At 41.7% G+C, this 8,954-nt stretch overlaps 1 long non-coding RNA gene across 2 annotated transcripts; it reads left to right on the forward strand.

Annotated features, from left to right (window-relative positions):
* Positions 1-86: 86 nt before the first annotated feature.
* Positions 87-8,473, forward strand: LOC110084606 (uncharacterized). 2 transcript variants are annotated; one of them, XR_013541167.1, is made up of 3 exons: positions 87-191; positions 4,092-4,196; positions 8,360-8,473. It is a non-coding gene; the product is annotated as an uncharacterized LOC110084606 (long non-coding RNA). The 2 variants fall into 2 exon arrangements; XR_002301507.3 differs by lacking the exon at positions 87-191 and adding an exon at positions 1,162-1,250.
* The last annotated feature ends 481 nt before the right edge of the window (positions 8,474-8,954 follow it).

An 8,954-nucleotide genomic window follows, 5' to 3' on the forward strand; every position in this document is an offset into this window, starting at 1 on the left:
GACAAAAACAAGGCGTCTCCTCCGCTCTCCAAGGAATCGGCTTTGGGACTCCCGGCCGCTCTGTCTTCTGAACTAGGCAGAATGATGCGAGTGCCGAGAAATCGATCGTGGTTCAGTCCTACTGTCGCTGTGCTTTTCTGCCTGCAGAGCCCTTAGGGTTCAATCCCCATTATGCCTCCATAGAGAAGCGGGTACTGTATAGCCTTGGGCAAGCTGCAGCATTGTAGGGCAGCCCCAGAAGAGGGAGTGGGGCACCGTGACTCCATGGCTAACAATTACTATTATAACAAGTCCCAGCATTAAAGCCCTGCTTAGGTCTTGTAAACTCAAGGTTGTGACTTCCTTTATAGCAGTGGTCCCCAACCTTGAGCCTCCAGATGTTCTTGGACTACAATTCCCAGAAGCCTTCACCACCTCTGCTGGCCAGGATTTCTGGGAGTTGAAGTCCAAGAACATCTGGAGGCTCAAGGTTGGGGACCACTGCTTTATAGGATCACTCCAATTCTTGTTTGAACTTCATTTCTTTTCTTTTCTTTTTTTGTTGTTGTCTTTGACATTTCCCAGAATTATTGCCTTTTCCAGTAAGTCTGATATCAGCTAGGATGGCCACCCTTTATGCCAGCATTGTTGAACTTGTAGTCTTTCAGAAATTTTGGTCTACAATTTCTAGAAACCCCAGTCACCATGGCCAGCTGTAGGAGTTGGTAGTCTTAACCCTATGAAGGGCCAAAGGTACCCCAGCAGCTATATCAGTCACTCAATAGTGTGACATCTTAAAGGCTAACACATATTATTAGGTATGTGCTTCCCTGTTCTTAGATACAGTGGGCTACAATCCACAAACCTCATGCCAACAAAAGGCTGTAATTGTTAAGATAACATATGACTCACTTGTTTTTGTTGCAACTACAAGCTAACATAACCATGCTTCTGGAAATTTATATGGGCAGAGAGTCTTTGCGCCTTCAGTAACTGTATAAGAAGCATAAAGCTTTTGCTCATGGCTGTATCTCTGCCAGAAAAACTTTTATTGGTTTCTCTTAGCAATGCAATCTTGTCTCATCACTTCTTCCATCCTTTTTCTTCCTGCAAAAGTTCCAGAGAAATTCTCCAAAGGAAAAAAAATGCACTTAAATTTAACGTTTAAAAAAAAAACCTGAGCAGAGATAAAATACCTTTATCTCTGTACACAAGTCCTTACTCAAAGCATGGCCATCCTTCCTATACTTCCACAAGAGTAAACAAAGGAGGTAAGATCCAGTCTTTGATTTCCTAAAGAGAGAGCTATAAAGAGACAAAAGCTCCTTTGCTTGCCTAAGACTACCCATTAAGCAGAGTGAGAGTCTTTACCCAAAAGACAATTTAACTGGATTGAACCGAAATTATGTTACTGTGGATGAGACTGTACTGCAGATTGACTGTTATTAAAAATGTTGAAACCTTTTTTTCCCCAGTTCAGCTCTTCCATACCAGTAGTGATGCATGCTAAGTAGAGCAGGTTGGCTGATGAGATGAACATTTGCTTTAAACTAAAGGCTTTTTCTCTTTGGGGAATCTTTGCAGAATTTATCTTTACTACAGATAAAATTGCACTCATTATAAATAAAATAGCTGCTGCTCTTTAGGAAAATTTACTATGTGGATTGACAGGTGATGGAATGGAAGCTAGCACACCAGCATTTTGCATGAATTTTGCAGATTACAGTAGAATACAGCAAATATCTTTCCTGCCCAACTGATCAACTATGCTGGCTGTGGACGATGGGAGCTGTCATGCTGCCTGTCTGGAAGGTACTGTGTTGGAGAAGTTTCATCTAATAACAACATGCATCTACCCAAGCAGATTCTTCAGTTATTTGTCTTAGAATTTGGCATGTGCTCAGAGGCACTCTGCTCAGCATGTCTAAATATTAAACTGGGCAACCCCAGTTTACATTTTTCCCTAGCTGAGAGTACAAAGTGACAAGCAGCAGAAGGAACTGAAAGGTGAGGAGACAAGCAAAACTCTGTATCTTCCCCTGTGTTTAAAGAAAATTGCCATTGATGGGAGAGCTCTCAATGCAAATTAGGTTAAAGAAGCTTTCACTAGCGTACATCTTGGCGAGTTAATTGAGCGCCCTTCTTTTTGTCACCATTTCTGTATTCTAGAAAGAAATTGTAGATTGCTTAATGAGCACCACGAGACATGCTGCTGTAGTATAAAATTCAATTGATCTCTCCCACAGTATCCTTAATAGCTTTTCATTCATAATTACAGTATTCCTAATGAGTGTTTTGGTGATGATAGAAATATGCCATGTATTATCCATTGCCTCATTCGAATGCAAGCTTTTTAGCTAATGGCTTATTGGCACTGCCTGTGCACAGTCAATAATGAAACATTAAAAAAAGAGGTTTACTGTCTATCTCATACAGCAGCTTTCCTTAATGTGGGGTCCCTGAGATTTTTAGAGCCGTTCTCTCCAGAGTCCCAAGCTATCAGTTATGTCAAATGTGGTTGATGGGACTTGTAATCCAAAACATCTGGAGGGCATGAGGTTGGGGAAAGCAGCAATAGACTACTGTGTTACAGTTCTTCACACAATTTATAAATCCAAAATGAATAATATGAAGTTGTTCATAAATTTGTATGAAATTTGATTAATGGAGTTCAGAGCAGGTTACATTGGCTGTCAAGCGGCTGTTAGATCAGGGTTCTAAGAAAGATCTGAGGCAGAGTAGCTGTGATATTCCTATACACCCCCAGATGGCATTATAGCCTTGATTTTCTAATCTGTTTGTTTTCATAATGGAGGATTCTCCCCCTGTGATAAGCTTAATTTTTCTTCATCCTCATCATGGTGGATCTGAACAAAGGAATTCTGACCAGGTTCATTTCTGTTTATTTTTAAAGCATCTAGCTTGTACAAATCACTGGTACCCTGGTGCAAAAGGTGTGAACTCAGCCATGAGCGATGAAATCATGTCCCTTAACTACATCCAGCATATTAAAGTCCATGGGATAATGAGGTCCTGCAGCAACTCTTCAGTAAAAAGAGCCATTCAGATTTTAAAGATGATAACTATAGTCAAATTAGTTACATTCCAACAACTTTATGGGAAAAGTGTGAATTCAATTATGACTAAGGTTTTATTACACATGAATATTAAATAAGTGCTGTGTTATAACAGAATCTGTATAGTATTATTGTGTATGGGCCTACTGGATACTGAAGGAGAGAAAAACAGAACAGTTTGTGTTTTCACAGAAAATGGCTGTTCTTTTAGAGGTCAAATTGCTTTTCCTTTTTTTTCTGCCATCTGTAATCTTCTTTCTGGTGTATGGTAGAGTGGATTGTTTTCATAGATTCCTAGTCCTTCTTTGTCATTTTCACTCAAAGATGGAGCTCTTGGGGCATCTGCATTGACCGCTTAGTTCACCATTTGCATCAGATCTGGCATGCACAAAATCGAATGAAAAACTGGTGACTGCTTGACACAAAGCTACGCATGGGAAAGCCCAGTGGGGAGTTATATTATTTTAGTTCAGCTGGTGGGATGGTTTTATTTTGCTTTGACTCAGCTGGCATCACTTGTCTCCACTCTCTGCCCTGTGTGATCACCTGATCTGATGCAAAAGAGGAGCTGCAGGGTGTCAGCTCCCCTCAGTCGAACATCTGTTGTCTCCAAAAAGTAGTGTGATTTTTCCCTAAATGTTTTCAGGTTGGCACTGATCAGATAAGTGTTATATTGCCTCTGGAAAGAAAAATATATACAGATGTACCGTGGTTTATGTAATTTTTGGTTTATGAACCAAAATCCGTAAGAAATAATGCCTTGGTTTACGTTTTTTTGGGGGGGTTCGCTGTACAAAAAGGACACATCACACTTGGAGGTTTCTAGCGCCACCCCGTTGCTATGGCAATCTGTGTTCCAGTTTACATAATTTCTGCCTTACATAACATCCCGGATGACGGATTAATTTCATAAACCAAGGTACTACTGTAAATAATAAAAAATCACACCCCTTCCCCTTATTCCAATGATAAGAGAGAGTCAGCAGGAGAGCATGGCAGAGTGACAAAGTGGTCGTTTGCTTGATTCCTTTGTAGGAGATCACCCTGCTGTTCTCCAAAAACTGAGACCTCAAGCAGCTGAAGCAGCAGGCAGCCCCTTCACGAGTGTTGCTCTCCGCAGGAAGCCAGGACAGAGTGTGGGTGCGTAAGATTGCCTGAGGGAAAGACTGCAGAAAGGGGAATGAAGCTGAACTGGGCTCCAAAGGAGATTGTAATGGGACCCCTGCCCAGTCTGGGGAGGTGGTGGGCAGAGGTTGGTGGGTGGGCTGAGATCCCATCCGTGCCGCTGCCACTGCTGCTCAGAACTTGAAGGAAGGGGAGGTGGGTGGGTAGCTGTGGAAACCAAAGCGGCAAGCCCGAAGATACCACCACCACATGGACTCTTGCAATTTTCTCATTGTGATACACTGAGTTCTGCCACAAATATAAGTTACTGTAATGGGATCTATTTTTAAGGGGGCAAAAATGGGATGGCACAACTTTCTGGATTTTAAACTAAGAAGCCTGTTTGTAGTAACAAAAAAAGGTAGCAAAGCTGTATCTAACCGTGGGAAAAGACAGTAGTGAACCAGGCCTTCAAAACAGAACTGGCCGTATGACCAGTAAACCAAGCCATCAGTGATGAGTTTGGGAGGCATGATAGTTGGTCAAGCAGGCGTCATTAAAACAAATGGAGGACTGGTCTTACCACATAGTAGGTAGACCAGGCCTGCCCCACTGGAGGACATATCTATCTTCAGCTTCATACATCAGGCTTCTGGCCCGGACAGTACAGAAAATCAGTTTATTAATATATAAAGGGGCCTGATGTATAGTGTAGACACGCCCTCCATTGGGGCAGGTCTGGTCTACCTACAATCTAGTTAGACCAGTCCCCCATTTGCCATAGTGAGGCCTGGTTGACCAACTATCATACCTCCCAAACCCATCACCACTGGCCTGGTTTACTGGCTGCATGGCCTGTTCTGCCCTGAAGGCCTGGTCTACTGCTGTCTTGCCATAGTGGTAGACCAAGCTGCCAGCCAGGGAAAGCATGCCCTCTAAATTTAGCATCTTGTGTCAAAGTCTTGGTTGTCCCACCCTAGCTACATCCCTAAAAGACAGACATGTGTAAAAGAAGCTGATGCACTTATGGTAGTTATTTGAAAATGAAGAGCCATTTCCAGAGGTGTATAACACCACAGGAGTGGGAGATGGTGGATCACTGCCAATACTCTTGGTATCCAACACCTCTATCCAGAGGTGGCACAAAGAATTGCAGATAGGATGCTAGACTGTAGATCTGTCATTCATACATGCCTACCATCAGCAGAAACGCACTCGGAAGTGTGACATGAGTGAAATCGTTCTAACTCTTTACCCAGTTACAGCTAAAATGTTGATCTCTCCATGTCTGGTTCCTCCTGCTTTCTTCCGGTATATCTGAGGTACCAGTGCAAAGCCTGCCTCATTACTCATGTAGTCTTTTTATTCTGTTTAAAGCCACAGAACTGAACGTAACATTCAGATACACCTTAAAAATGGAAGCTATATTGTGCAGGGCCTAATAAAGGAATTTGAAATAAATGTGTATTTTCACTTGTAGTGGGGCACAGAGGAAAAATCATCAGTAAATATTTATTTGTATAATTATGGTTTGCATACCTCACACTATTTCAAATGCAAACATGGATAGGTTTATGCTGCTAGTAAAATCAGAAAAATGCCAGATTGCTATCAAATAGGTCCTTATCTTCCACAAGTCAAGTGTGGTTTATTGCTTAACTGAAAGAAACAACATAAAACACCATAGAGAAATAAACAAAAGAGGCTTTGTAGGCATGCACTAACAATCTACAATGTACATACAGTATCAAGAAATTGTTGCATCAGTTTCTGATAAACCACTACAACTTTTGTTACTGTTTATGCTTCAAGGGTTTGTTCCTCTGACAATAGGAAATACATATTACTGAATTTCACTGATTATAATTTTACAAACTAGGTATTTAACTATGTGCTTATAGGTCCAATATAAACAATACAGTGAAGTGCATAATAGAAAAAACTGTTTCAGTTCCTTTGCCCTTATGGGTACTTAGCCTTTGTTCAAGTGGAATTTTTCAGTAATGGCCCTCAAGATACAAGAAAGCCATTCTTTAAAGGCTTATTACAAAGAAATATTGTCACTCAGAAAAGGATATCAAGCAACAGATCCTGGTACAGTATTTTACAGGGCAGTAGTCCCTTCCACTTCAGGAAAATTTGTTTCATGTTCCTTCTGCAAATATGAAGCAGGCTATGCTGACCCTACCATTAAGCACAGTGAGACAGCCATCCCAGGTAGTAGGTTTAGGGAATCTAGATGGAATTAGCAAATCTGGATTCACTTTCCATGGCCATCATCTGGTTTTGATTCTTTGATGGGGCTTTGATTTCTAATTTTGTCAACAATTGTTGTTTATTATGGCTTTTTTTCCTCTTTGGTTTTTGGGGATGGTTGGAAATAGCTTATATTGATTGCTTAACTGCCCAGAGTAGTGCATGTCACAAAGTCAAGTGGTATAAAAGTATCTCAAATAAATAAATAAATAAATAAATAAATAAATAAATAAATAAATAAATAAATAAATAAATAAATAAATAAATAAATAAATGTTTGTTTGTTTGTTTGTTTGTTTGTTTGTTTGTTTATAGTATTAATTAATTTGCTATTTTACTATCTGGGATGAGAAGAAGAAATTGTGGGATTTTTGGCCTCATGTACCAGAATGATTTGGCCAGCGTCTACTTTGACTTGGTGTGCTGGATGTGCCTCCAACTCGTCCTGGAATCCCGGTTTCATGGGCAGAGTAGCAACCAGCTTGCAGAGGATCCTAAGCACAACAGACATGAACAATGGCATCTTTAGAATTTGTCTATGCCAAGAACCTCCATGATATTTTTCTTTCCTAACCATTAAGGCTATACAGTACTGTACTTTGATGCCTTTTGGCAGTGCTTGGAAACACTACTTTTTGGGGTGACGGTGGTTCCCAGAAACCAGTCCAAATGAGTAACTTTTCCCATCTCTGCCTTCTGAGAAGGTCCTTCACTACAACAGCAGTTAATGGAAGAAGTAATAAGAAGAAGAACTGTACTCTGTCAAGTCAGTTCTGACTTCAGGGTTTTCTAGATAGACAGTATTCAGAAGTGTTTCACCATTCCCTTCTCCTGGGGTGCCCTGGGACTGCGTAGCTTGCCCAAGGCTGGCTCTTCTGGGAGGCCCAGTGGGGAATTGAACTCCCAAACTCTAGCTCCCCAGCCAAATGCCTATCCCAATGAGCTGTCCAGCCAGTCAATGGAAGAAGTACGGGCTGTGTTATCCCTTGTCACTTCTGGGTGCCATTTTCTGGCTAAACTGAAGTGATGGCATGAGTACCCCATTCCCCTAAATACTTTGTGCAGAAGGTGTTTTAAGAGGAGAAATGTAAGAACTCCAGGGTCAACCCAAGGTATTTTGCTGCCTGAAACAAAGGATAACAGTGTGTGGCAGTGACGAGAAGACCGGGATACCCCCTCCATAGTGCCTGAAACAGGCTACAGCAGGCTTGTCCAACCTTGGCCCTCCAGATGTTCTTAGACTACAGCTCCCAGAAGCCTTCACCACCACCTCTGCTGACCAGGATTTCTGGGAGCTGAAGTCCAAGAACATCTGGAGGGCCAAGGTTGGACATCACTGGGCTACAGTATATAGTATATGGCATAGCCTCCTTCAACCAGAGACTGCTGCCCCCTCCTCCAGGACCTTCTGCCGGAGGAAACTGCCTCACTCCGGCTAGTGGCAGGGCCAATTCTGAACTGTATATATGGTCTGATGCATTATTATTTGAAATTATTACCAGTATTATTTAAAAGCTTGTTCAGGATGTTTTCCTTATGATTCATAAACTCCTCCTGCACCTCCTGATGTTAGAGTGAACATCAAAACAAATACATACATAAATTAGAAAGCTGGAATAAGATTAATTTAAATATAAAAGACATGCCAATGGAAATTAGGCTCTTACACTGTTAGCACCAGCCCATCAGATGTTAACAACATCTGATATGCAACAGTTTTACATATCCCTTGTGGGAGAAAGATCAACTTGCGAACCGCTTTATGAATCCGCCACCGTGTTAGAGTTAGGCTACTGTAGCTAAATGGCTTTTAGATATGCTTCTTCTTTTGAGATACCATATTTACAAATGAAAGCTTTTTCAAACCACGTCTTTTAATATAATTTGCATATTTAGTAATACATTGATTAACATTAAACACGGATTATTGCAATTTATTTCAGAAACAGATGGGATGCATTAAATGAAAGAGAGAGAGAGAGAGAGAGAGAGACAGAGGAAGAGCCAGCGTATTTAAATAGAACAGACTGGCTGGCTGGCGACTGATGACTGATGAACAGAAAAAGTTTGTTAATTGACTGAAGGGGGGGCGGGGGAAGGCCTATGGCGCGCGGCTTCCTTTTTCAAGAGCTTTCTTTGCTAATGGTTCCATGAAGCTGGTAATAAAGTTAATTTAAAATGAATAATGTAGCTCAAAGGTGTGCTTCACTTTAATGAAAGCTGCAGTGCAGATGAACGACAAAATCTTGACAGCAGAAGCAGATCGCAATGGCAACACTCGCTGTGGTGCGCGAGGGGGGCGAGCGGGAGGCAGCCAAATTCAACAAACTTCTTACGCGCGCGCCCCCCCCCCCGTCCCGTTCCGTGCAATTTCCCTCGTCTCTTGCGTCGAACGCGTGACATACACGGGTTCGCCGCTAGATGGCACTGTATTATAAGACACGAGGTTTCTTCCCACCCTCCCAGCTTCTGTCCGGTTTCAAATTAAAATGTGCGCGGGTCCAGATACTGTAAAAGCGCTCCCTGGATTTTGGAGGC

Source organism: Pogona vitticeps, chromosome 2 (genome assembly GCF_051106095.1).
Source record: "Pogona vitticeps strain Pit_001003342236 chromosome 2, PviZW2.1, whole genome shotgun sequence".
In the NCBI taxonomy this organism is placed as follows: Eukaryota; Metazoa; Chordata; class Lepidosauria; order Squamata; family Agamidae; genus Pogona; species Pogona vitticeps.